This window comes from Crocodylus siamensis, chromosome 9 (assembly GCF_052110815.1).
Source record: "Crocodylus siamensis isolate JL-2025a chromosome 9, ASM5211081v1, whole genome shotgun sequence".
Classification (NCBI taxonomy): Eukaryota; Metazoa; Chordata; order Crocodylia; family Crocodylidae; genus Crocodylus; species Crocodylus siamensis.
In genome coordinates this window covers 29,537,501-29,550,058 of record NC_143403.1, presented here as the reverse complement: position 1 = coordinate 29,550,058, position 12,558 = coordinate 29,537,501, and the positions used below count along the sequence as shown (strand labels likewise).

Here is a 12,558-nt window from a genome sequence, read left to right as displayed (position 1 = left end):
GCCATAGCACAGTGGCTCAGAGCAAGTCTGGCCCCAATGCAGGGAAGAGGAGGGGAGGCTGTGGCACCCCCTGCCCTGCACTGGGACTACCACACTATGCCCAGAGGCCTAGCCTGGCCACAGCCCCCATCCCCCAGGAAGTGTCTCCTTGCCACTCCACCCCTACGAGCACAGGCACCAGCCCCTGTGCTGCTGACCTGGCCACAGACTTCCCCACTGCTCTCAAAAGGCCTCCCTACCCCCTTCCTCTGCTGCAGGAGCAGGCAACCCCCTTGCCCCACTGCAGTCCCGCAACCCAGACCTACCTGCCTACAGCTCCAGGGTGTACCCAGACACACATGCTGCTCCCTGCCTACAATTACCCCTCCCTCTGCTCCCACCAGCACAGCAAAGCAAAAACCCGGACATTTGGTCAGATTTGAAAAACCCACCGAGACGGAGATAGGAGGACTCAAAAAGAGGACCTGTCTGGAAAAAAATGGATGTATGGTAACCCTAATGCACACGATTACTGCACAGTAAACTATGCTACTGCATAGTAAAGCATCTTGGGTAGATGCATCCAGTGGCAGTGGTGATGCATAGGGGGTGCACAGGGTGCACCCCCTGACAGTGTTCCCAGGTGGGGGGGCAGGTGAGAGCACTGGTGCCCCTCCCTGAGAGCACTGGCCAGGGAGTCAGGGCACGAGGAAAAGCGATCTCTGTAATCCCCCCATGGCTGATCGCACCCACCTGGAAGTGCCAGCAGTATGCCTGGAAGTGTCAGTAGCACCACTCCTGGTTGGCGTGATCAGCCGCAGAAGACTCCCGCCCCGCCTTCCCCCCCCAGTTACTGACTGGCTTCTTGGGGGGGCAAGTGCCCCCCCCAAACTCAGGAGACACCAGTCATCCATGCCTAATGGGGAAGGACTATGTCACTCATGCCCCCTTTCTGAATGCCAGGAATGTCAAGCTCAGGGGGTTGAACAGCCCCTTAGACATGATAAGTTTCCTATATGGAAAAATGTAACCATAATCCCTCACTTATTATGAAATATTCAATTTTCTTTTTCTTTCTTGGAAAATAAAATCTGCATTACAGTGTAGCAGGTCAATGTTGAAACTTATGATGAAAAAGAATCTTCCTAGGAGAGTTTCTTAAAACCTGTATAATCAGGTTGGTAATGCTGCCCACAGGGAAAACCCATTAGCAGAAATCTCTAAAATATTTCAAAAGCTCAGCCTAAGTGGATTGTGGGTGTGCCTAGCTGTTTGCTAAATTACAAGAGTATAACCAGTCCAAATCACTTGAAAATGTTTCTAAATCTCAATACAATGACTTCCTCCCAGCCAGTACTTTGTGTATAAAGCTGTTAATGGCTAATTTTCTGAAGATGATGAAAATTGATTTCATCCTGCTTTCATCTGCATAAAAAAAATTAGCAGTTGTTTTCAAGGGTTAAACTTTACTCTTGAACTTCAGTACTCACAGATTCTATGCACTCTCTTTTTAGAGTACTCTTCCTTCCTTCCTATCTGCTAACACAATGGAGGAAGCTTTGTTATCATTAATCATCTTTAGAACCCAAGGGATTTGGAGAGTTCTAATGCTGCTGCAACCACATTTAAAAACATACACACACCAAAGTTTCTGTCAGAGTTCACTCTTGTAGATTTTCATTAGTGGCTGAATTTATGAGTTAGGGGACATGTTTAATGATTCATCTAATGTCAGAGGAGCTAAATCTTTGATAATTATCACCAGAATCAATATTTTCAAATAAAGGACTTGTGATTTCTCTCTCTCTCTATCTCCCTACCCCACCCTACCCCCTTCCCCCTCTTTTGTTTTTTAATTTTCCCATGTCATTTTGTGGTGCAGAAAATTAAAAGTAAAAAATAATTCTAGTGGAGTTTTCATTGTAAAACTGAATAATCTCTTCTAATGTGCAAAACATACAAAAGACTTTGAAACAGATTGCCCATATTATTTAAATAGAGACAGATATATATCACAAATCATTTCAGAGAGTGATTGTGTGTTAAAATAGAACATTTGCATGCAAACTAAGCAACTTAAATAGCAGGTACCGTATGAATTTAGCAGCATTTATTTGACTAATTTACCTTGTCAGTCTCCTAACAAATGGCCCCATAAAAGCGGCATGTCTTGTAATTTCTGGAGACTTTGAAGGAAAAGGATATCCTGTAGAAATTTAAAAAAACAACATGGCTGAGAAAACATTGGTAAATAAGTCATTGACATTGTGATTAGATCTCTGTCTCCTTGATCTTAATGTCATGTTTTTCATGCATTCTGTTGCATAAAACAAGTGAATTTTTAAACAAAATATGCTCGGTACAGAAAAACAAATACAACAAATATAATGAGCTTGTTTTTAAAAAGCAAGCTCTAGTTCTGCAGGTGCAAATTTTGTGCCTATAATTGTTTCTGCAATGTAATGTATGTTGTTAATAAGGAGAATAATGATAGCAGCAGTAAATATAGGGACTAGGATGGAAGACCAATATTTATAAAAACTATTTAGGCAGTTTTCAGGATCAACATACATGATCATCATAAATGTGATTAGGTGTCCATATCAAGCTGAAAAATGGATATTTCTATATGTAACTGTAGTAACTATGAATGCAGATTAGGTATGTAGCATTGATAGTAGGTGCACAGCCCTGTGTTCCTATGGCTTGATAATCAAACTCTTGAGTTTATTCTTACTGTTCATTACCATTAATAAAAATAAATAATAATGGGTACTTCTATACATGCCTCCACAGCACAGTTGTTACTGTCGCAGCAGCCCACAGTTAATTTTAGCAGCTATGTTGCTGTAGCGAAGTGCTATAATCAGGGAGTTCATTGCAACAGCAGTGGCGTGATGATTTGTGCCTACTGACACTATGTCACCATAGCGCATCACTATGGCAATGTAGTGTCTCATGTAGGCATGCCCAATGTGCAGTTACATACTGGCTGTGTCTACACCTGCAATTAATTCAAAACAATTAACTCCAGAGCAGTTCAAGCCAGAGTAAACTACTCCTGGGCACAGCATCTACACACACACCCAGGACAGCAATGATCTGAGCTGGGACAGAGCAATCTATGCCAGGGTCACTCAGCCCTGGACTCCGGTTGACAGCATTGGGCAGCAGAGGGGCTGGCTAGGGTATGAGGGTGCTGAAAGTGTGGAGCCATGTGGCTAAACGCCAGACAGGAGTCTGGCCCCTGATGGGTTCTGCTGACCAGGCACAATTTATGTCCACGATCAACATCTACACATGTGTTTAATCACAGTAAATTACTCCAGCATAAAATAGGACTGTTCCAGAGAGTATTATCTAACTCAGTGGTGGGCAATTATTTTGGGCGGAGGGCCACTTACTGAGTTTTGGCAAGCCATTGAGGACTGCATGACAGGCAGCCAGGGGAAGATAAATATTTATTTTCTAAATTTTTTACGGGCCCCGTGAGCTGGATAGATTGGCCTGGTGGGCTGCATCTGGCCCACAGGCCACATTTTGCCCACCCCTGATCTAATTGTAGTGTTAATTAATTTACTGCATCCTAATACTGTCACATGTGTAGATGATGATGCTTTACTCCACAGCTAATTAGTCTACTCTGCAGTTAAGCACATGCATAGATGCAGCCACTGTGTAATAGACTAAACATGTTCCTACCTAAAGAACATACCATCTAAGAAAAATGGAGGACAGGGACATGGTGAAAATAGAGAAAGATAGCAATTATGAAATGGAAAGAAAGGAAGTTGGTAGGAATAACGAGGCAAAAGGCATAGGAAAAGTATACTGCAGAAATAAAAAGAAAAAAGAGCAGAGATTCAATTAGATGCAAGGCCGGAAGCCTAGAATGATAGGCTGGAACATAGGAGAGCTGGATTCAAGTCATTGCATCTCTACCACAGACTTTCTGTGTGATCTTGGCCATCTCACACTCTTTCTCAGTGTCCCATCTCTTAAATGAAGATATTAGCACAGGTGTACCTCATATTGGCTAGGTACAGATATTGCATCTATTGAACCTTAAACATGCAGAAAGCAATCTAAAGCCATAACTAAACAGAAGTTCATTTGGGGTGTGCGAAGTGGATGCTATTCGATTCAGATTTGGATTTGGCTCAAATCACGGACAGTGATTTGATTTGTTCATTTGGATCACTGTCCCCGATTTGATTTGACCGAATCCAAATCTGAAGATTCAATGCTGATTTGGAGAATCAGCAATTTGGACATAGACACAGCTTTAAATGTTTTTTTACAAACCTCGAGGTGCCAGGTACGACTTGTGAATGCCTGAGATGCTGAGGCAGCTGGAGAGTCCCACAGGAGCACAAGGGGGCCCTCCATGTGCTCAATGGCGAACCCAGAAGTGGACCAGAAGTACACCACACTGAGGAGTTCCCCTGTGCTTCTGTGGGACACTCCATGTGCCCCAGCATCACAGCATTCACGAGCCACTTACTACCTAGAGGTATGTAGAAAAAAAATTTAAAACTGTGTCTACGTCCAAATCACTGAACCTTTCTGAACCACTCCAAATCAATTTGGAGGGTTCCGATTCAATTCAGAGCGATTAAAGGATCCTCTGATTCAATTCAGATTTGGAGATTCAGCCACTGAATCAAGCCAAACCTCCACTGAATCGAATCAGGGACCGAAGCTTCGCACAGACCTAGTGTTCATGGCTCTTAAGGCACTTTAAAAGAGGCAGATCATGCTCTAAGGGTGCTTACACAAGCTACATTTTTTGCCCAGTCAGGGCCCTGAAAACACACTATGGCCATGGCATAACACATGTGCATGGCTGCAGAGCACTTTTAAAATGGCTGAATACACAAACAATTAACCCTTGTCCAATCAGCTATTAGCAGAAGGCTCTATAGAACAGAGAACCTTAGGGATCTTGTGTTTCCCAGATCTAGAGGGTTAATTTTTAGCACCTTTGTGGGGCTGTCAGCAGGCAAGGACAAGGGGAGGGGGAAGGAGAGGGAGCAGTGCACAGCTGCCAGTTAGGCTTTGCCTGGCTTGAGCTGGGGGCGTGGAATGGAGCTCCTTCATCTCACAGGCCCCTTCCCCTGCTGCTGGAGTATTGCCTGCTGCTCCGACTCCCCCTCCCTCCCTCCCTCCCCTGCTGACAGCCCCAAAGCTGGGGGTACGGAGGGCAGGGCTGGGGAGAAGAGTGGAGGGCTGATGCAGATGGGCTCAAGCCCTGGCCGCCCTCCCCCACCAACTCAGCAGGCAAACATTTGCTGGGTCAAAGGGGAGCGAGCTCTAACTCATGGTACTTTGTGGATAAGGTATTAAACTGAAGCATTTTCTATTAGAGTGCTTTATCAAATGTCTAGATCCCAGCCAGATCCCATCAAGGGTTAACTTAATTGTTGCCATCCCAGGTGGTGCTGTGCAGGGCTACACTCTAGCCTTGGGCAGAGCTCATTTGTTCTGACCGAGTGCCAAGCTGGCCCTGACCTCTCAGTTGTCACTGACCTGAATCCTGACTCCTCCCTCCAGCCAACTGTGAGCTGCAACCACCTAGGGCAGGATCAGGGGTCTCTCTCCCCACAGCTCCCCAACCCCACAGTGCACTGTAGTCCAGCCTGGGGGCCAGAGGGAAAGAGGACCAGGGTCTCGCTCCCTACAGAAGCTCCAGCCTCATGGTGCACCACTGCCTGGTCTGGGCTGGTGTGGAGACACAGAGCCCAGACCCCTTTCACCTGGGGCTGCCCAGCCAGGGGGGCCTCAGGGGAAGAGGTCCAGGATTTCTCTCCCCACAGCAGCACCAGTCCTACAGTGCCTAAGCATGGGGGTTATAGGGAAAGGGATCCAAGGTTTCTTCCCCCATCCCCTGCCACTACTGACACTCACCAGCTGGTGAGGGGAGGCGGGTAGGGCTGGGGAGAGGAACCACTCTAGCATCTTCCTGGAGGGCATGCAGGAACACCCCCAGTGGCCAGTGTGGGCAGGCTCCAAGCACCCCCCCACTGAACAGCAGCTGTCTGTTTCATTCACTCAAACTCTAACTTACAGTGTTTAAGTAAAGCACAGTAGTCAGAGTGCTTCCACCAGGGGCTTTTTGAACCTCTGTACTTAGCCACTGTGAGGATAAAGGCATTAAGAATATGAAGTGCTGAAATAATGAAGGGACATGCAAGTACATAAAAGCAGACTATGTGGGCCTTGTACATTAGGTCAAGGGCTTAATTATGATGTAGTAAGAAGGAATATGCTAAATGAATAAAAAATTGCCTCACACACCAGACAACTGCCATTCCCCATCTTGCACAACACCACCTACAGAGAAAGAATCAACTCTAAGGCAGAACAAATTACACACTGAACTTCAGAGGTCAGGGGCTTTGTGCCGGTTTCAGACAGGAGGTCTCATACACTAAGGTCTCTTTATGTCCAGTACCCTTCAAGAGTTCAGCCACCATGCCTGTGTTTGCAAGCACCTGTCTTGTAAAATGTGGTCCCATTTCTGCTTTAACCCATCCTTCCCCAATTTATAAATGGCAACTGCCATTTTTAGACAGGATCTTTTCCATTTTGATTGATGCCCCTCCCTACATATTTAAATAGATGTAATTTCCTTTAGGTTCTTGCCATATTGTTTTGCAGTTTAAAGTGTGTTTTAATTCCTGTTTATTTGTCTTATATGTATGAGGCACCAAAAATGGTTCAGAACTGACCAGGGCATTTTATTAAAAAAAAAAAATCCTCACTTAAACTGCTGAGAATAATATTCGGTGGCAGCATCTGGTTACAGTTTCAAAGAGAAGACTTTACTTTTACAAGACAGGACTCAGAACACAGATGGCATAAGCTGGTATGAAACCTGCAAAAAGCTTTTTTTCCCCCTGTTCTTTGAATACCCATCATAAGTCAATGAGTGGGAGGAAAGTTAAAGCTTACACATATCCCAGCATGCCAACCCATGCCCTACTGAGATACTTGACTGTCTAGTGCTTCTAAGCAGCTGGAAAAATGTCAAACTGTCATCACCGATTAAAATGGGATTTTATAGAAGGTATCAGGCACCTTGTCAAAATTCTAGACTTCACTTCCCACAACAGAAATACAGAAAGTGGTTAATTTGGTTTGAAAACTGATTTTCCTCATGTTTGTTTTTGTGTGTCTACTTTGTTAATGTTTATGCAGATTGGTATTTCTCAAATATCCATAAGCTTGAATTGTTTCATCAAGTGATCTAGGAGTTACATACCATGTCTTTTTATTGGAAATGTTAAAGACTATTCTCTTACTAAACACCTTGGAAACATACATTTCTATAACTTTCTGTCTTCAGCCTGATCCTGTTCAGTTGATTCTGGAGCTGAGCAGTATGATCCTGAACTCAGTAGATCACCCGGAGTACCATAGCCTTTTGCTACCTAAGGAAATGGCTGGTTCTGTCATAAAGCACCTTGTTACTGATAGCTGGATCTTTAAATACTATATTAGCCTTTTCTGTTTGGAGCCACATATTACATACCCATTGGGCATCTCCACACGTGCATTTACACCAGCTTAAATTTACTGCATAGTAAGGTATTGCACAGTAAGCAGGAATTAGGTCAGTGTCTACACGTGCAAACAACCTGGAACTAAATTTAGTCCCAGGTCAGAGCAGCCTGCCATGTGCCTCTGTGACCAACAGAGGGAGCTCCAGCCTCCAGACACATTGGCTGCCAGCCCTTGGGACTAACTTTAGTCCCAAACTGAAGCCAGAGCCAGCTGCCAGCACTTGGGACTAACTTTAGTTCCACACTGAAGCCAGGAGAGGCAGCCGGCCAAGAGCCCTGGGGCTGGGCTCAGGCTGCCCCCACCAGTGGCTGAGCATACGTAGCAGGGAAGCACCCCGGGTTACTGTGCATCGGGCATGCATCGGGCATAAATTTGATACCTGAATGACGTAGGTATCAAATTTACACTCAGGGCAGTGTAAGTTGCCATATTTACTGTGCAGTACAGGTGTGCATGTGTAGACACGAGCCTGTACTGTGTAGTAATGTTGGTTACAGCACAGTAAATACATATGTGTAGACATGCCCATTGTATCTTGTCTTCTGAGACAATTAAGGTATTTAGAACAGGACTGTCTTTTATTATTTATGTGTTTACAGAGTCTCACACAAGAGGACTTGAGTCTGACTGGGGTCTCTAAGTGCTACGGTAATACAAGAAGTAACTGTTAACAACAGTTCTTCAAAATCTGAGTTAATATTCAAGGTCCACTGCATTTGAATTTTTCATTGTGTTAGTTTTACTGGTTGTTGGTTCTTTGCAGAAGGGATTGTTTTATATGTGTGTGTTCTATTGCTGTAAAATGACCTACAAAGCAACAATAATAAATCAGTTAAGAACCTGACAAGTTTGTTTCTTTTCTCCCAGAATATATTGGTGACAATTATGCTTAAATTGTGGTTGGTATACACATAAGACAAAATCAAAGTGATGAACACAGAAGGAATTCACGTATATGTATGTATAGATAGAGATACAGGCATTATGAAAAGTATCAAGCCCAAAATCAAATCCTTTACTGTATTCCTTTCCCTGAGCAGTAGTCCAGAAGCATAGCAGTTTACGCTCATTAGTCTAACCAATTCCTCTTTCCTTACATGGAAACTGTTCCTCTCTATTGCACACACCATGCTTGTTAGCCATGTGCATTTGTTTACTTCATGCTACTGTGTTGGTGATAGACTGAGTCTAGGAAAAATTGAATGATGCAAACAGTTCAAACGAAATACTGTTACTAGCTAACTGCCAAAATGTATTTCATGTGATCTTAGTGTAATCTTCCCCTTTTTTCTGTACACCTGAACAGTGTGCATCACCCTAGGAGAGGTCAGGCCTGCTGAAGACAGTTGCTTACTTGATGGCATTGGGAAGAGATTGGGTCTGATACATTTTCCTCATTATCACTTCCTGTTGACTGCTACTTGAAGTGCATATGACATCAGCTTCAGGTTGAACTATTTTTTCTACACTCCCACCTGTATTAAATTGCAACCAGTACAACTAGGAGGCCAGGGAGGGATAGTATAAGCTGTCCCGGAACAACAAGTACTCCCATTATTATACACCCTTACACATTTATAAAGGAAATCTACTTTAACAGACTTGAGTCAGCAGCATGGAAGCACACTGAATTCATGCTAGGGGACCTGAGTTTGGAAACAAACTTGAATCACTGAGCGCTCTGCTTCTATTTACTTCAGGAGGTCATGGAGATAATAAGCTCATCCTTCAGAAAGCTGAGCCAGTAGGTAAGAGGTGCAACAGAGCAAATGTCCAAACATGGAGTCATCTCAGCAGGCACTGTCCCTTCCAGCCATTCTCAATAGTAAACTACAATATGAAAGGGCCTCCTGGAGGAAACAAAATGACCATGCTGCAGAGCCTTCTACAGAATGAGACACAGTGGATGCAGTTATATTTATTCCATCTGCTCAGCTCTAAGGTCCCCTCCAGCATTGTTGGGCCAGTCCAGTGGAGGGGCTTTACCCACTGGAAAATTCCTTACCTCAAATAAATAACAAGATAAAGAAGTTAGCAATTTGTCATTTTTGCCTTCAAAATTGTAGTACATTTTTAACCTCTTGCAAAGTTTAACATAGCAAAACAGATGTACAGAAAGAGAAATATAATTAAAATAACCTACCAGAGCAAATCCTGTACTGTTCAAAACAGGTAGCCTAGCATGCCCCTCTCTTTAAATATCATAGAAAGTAAAATCATTTATAAGCAAATTAGACTTCGACAAATTGGAAGATTGAACCAAAAGAAATCTCATGAGGTTTAATAAGGACAAGTGTGAAGTTCTGCACTTAGAGTAGAATAATGCCATGCACTGGTACAGGCTCAGGACTGACTGGTTAAATCCCAGCTCTGCAGAAAAGGACCTGGGGGTTACAGTGGACAGTAAGCTGAATATGAGCCAACAGTGTGCTGTTGTTGCCAAGTAGGCTAACAGCATATTTGCCTGCGTTAGCAGGAACATTGGCAGCAGATCAAGCAGAGTGATTATTCCCCTCTATTCAGCACTGGTGAGGCCGCATCTGGAGTACTGCGTCCAGTTTTGAACCTTCCACTCCAGAAGGAAGTGGACAAATTAGAGACAGTCTAGCAGAGGACAACAAAAATGGTTAGGGGATTGAGGCACATGACTTATGAAAAGAGGCTGGGCTTATTTAGTTTACAGAAAAGAAGATGGAGTGGGGGGAGAAGTGAGGTGGGGGAAGAATTTGATAGCAGCTTTCAACCAACTGAAGGGTGCTTTCAAAGAGGATGGAGCTAAACTGTTCTCAGCGGTGGCAGATGACAGAACAAGGTGCAATGGTCTCAAGTTGCAGCATGGGAAGCTAAGGTTAGATATTAGGAAAGACTTTCTCAAGAGAAGGGTAGTAAAGCACTGAAACAGGTTACCCAGACAAGTTGTGGAATCTCCATCCTTGGAAGTTTTGAAAACTGGCTAGACAAAACTTTGGCTGGGATGATCTAGTTGGGGCAGGTCCCGCTTTAAGCAGGCAGTTGGACTAGATGTCCACCTGAGGTCCCTTCTAACCCTAATTTTCTATGATCCTAATAATAATTAGTAAATCTCACAGCACCCATATGAGATGAAACTAATGAAAAGCCTAAGGATTGTATCCAAGCCACTGAGTCAGGCACAAACAGAGGTGGGTTACTATCAGATGCTCAGGCTAGATTCTACAGTTTTGATTCTGAATTGCAATGATATTTTTTGCCTAAATAAGGACTTCTAGCAATAGCAGTGCAAAGGATACTCATGTAGAATGAGGGTTACATGGCATCTAAATATATACTTTCCACATCTATTTGTGTTTGTTTGATGAGGTGATATCAAGGTGCCACTTTTCTTAATCCACAGCCTAAGGCCCTAGTATTACAAGACATGTAAAGCCAGGTCCAAGAAAATTACTTTGGTTCTTAAATTGTGATGTAAGCAGAAATTAGCACCCTAAATCCAAAACCGCAATCCTGAAAAACTATTCAGCCAGCATCTAGTCCTGGAGACACCGCACCTCTATGGGGGCATACTATTTGATTGTAAAATTCCCCAAAGGCCTGGAGGGTTCTGGGCTGTGATTCCCGTGTAGTGAAAGGTGCCTCTTTTGCCATGCTGAGTGAAGTACCTAAGCCACAAAGTGGGGCAAAATGTCAGATAAAACCTTGTGCACTCACTCAAAGCAGCCCTCTGCTAAACATGATCGCTGTTTGGGACTCCAGTCAAAGGCACTGAGCTCTCCTCATACACTGTATAGGAATTCTTGCTTACAAGGTTATGAATTTTGCTCCATGGGCTGGATGATGCCTAATTTTTAGTCAACTAAGTCTTTCATTGGATTTTCCCCTTAATCCTGTGTGTTACTTCAATCAGATTGCCCAGGTCCTAACAGTACTTTGCTAGATTGAGGACTATTAAATCTGCATTAAGGCTCAATTCCTCTTTTCAGCATCCAGCAAGTTTATCTCCAATAACTGTATAGGCCAGATTCTAATAGCCCTATCAACACAGAGTAGAAAGTTAATTCACTAAAGTCCATTGGTCCACTTGTGAACTAAAATGCCATTCATTGACAGTAAGGATAGCAAAACCAGCCCTTCCGCAGTTACTTCCATTTAGGGTTACCATTTTTTTTTTTTTAATTGTTTTAAGTTAATGAAAAACCATGAGAATGTTTAGAATAAACAGTAGATAAGGTCTCACAATCTCTTTCAAAACCTGTAATTTCTTATAGATGTTACCCTGGTGTGTTAAACTGTCCATGTATACCAAAGAAAATATGTCATCAAATAAAGTTTCCTTTCCAGATTTTCCAAAACTGTGCACCTTTAACCTATTTGCTGATACTGAAGTATTAGCTATCCACCCTTTTCCAACTGTGAAAAACAAATATTGACTAAGCATGGAGGTAAGGTAAATAAATTACATTTGCCCTGACAAAGTATTCATTGCTTTCCCTAATTACACACAGTGAAAAACATTTAGTACTGCCATTGGTGAGATGGATAAATAAGCCAAAGCGTTTCCAAAGCAGTTTAGCACTATGAAAAATAAAAATGCATCTTTAAAGAGTAAGTAGGTAATAGTGTTGTTCTCTCTCTACATGACTGCAATTATATTTGATACACTGAATTGTCATTTAAAATGGTAAATAATTTATTGCTATTAGGCAGTTTTACAAGCACTAATTTCCTGGTCCTATTCAATCATTTTTAAAATATTGCTTAAATCTTTTTGATAGAAATGTACCAGCTAAGCAGGCAGGAGGAGGGATATTACAATGAGACACTAATGAGAAAAGAAAAATCAGCAAATTCTGATCTATTGTTTAGTAGCAGATAATGGCAGGCACAAATAGCATTTAACAAAAATGTTTTAAATAGTAGGGGGAGAAGTTCACCTTATCAAATTCAGTGCTGTTTGAAAGGCAGAGTGCACTGCTAAGTGAAGGAAAATCATTTGAAATCCCAGCTGTGACTGGACACTTAGCTATCTCATATGTT

The 12,558-nt window shown here is 42.9% G+C and overlaps 1 long non-coding RNA gene across 5 annotated transcripts in view; it reads right to left on the bottom strand.

Annotated features, from left to right (window-relative positions):
* Window positions 1-12,558, bottom strand: part of LOC149857258 (uncharacterized) — a 73,174-nt gene that overhangs the window by 47,306 nt on the left and 13,310 nt on the right. For all 5 annotated transcript variants that reach the window (XR_016444222.1, XR_016444221.1, XR_016444224.1 and 2 more), the window contains exon 2: window positions 2,107-2,185. This is a non-coding gene — a long non-coding RNA (uncharacterized LOC149857258). The remainder of the gene's footprint in view (window positions 1-2,106; window positions 2,186-12,558) is intronic.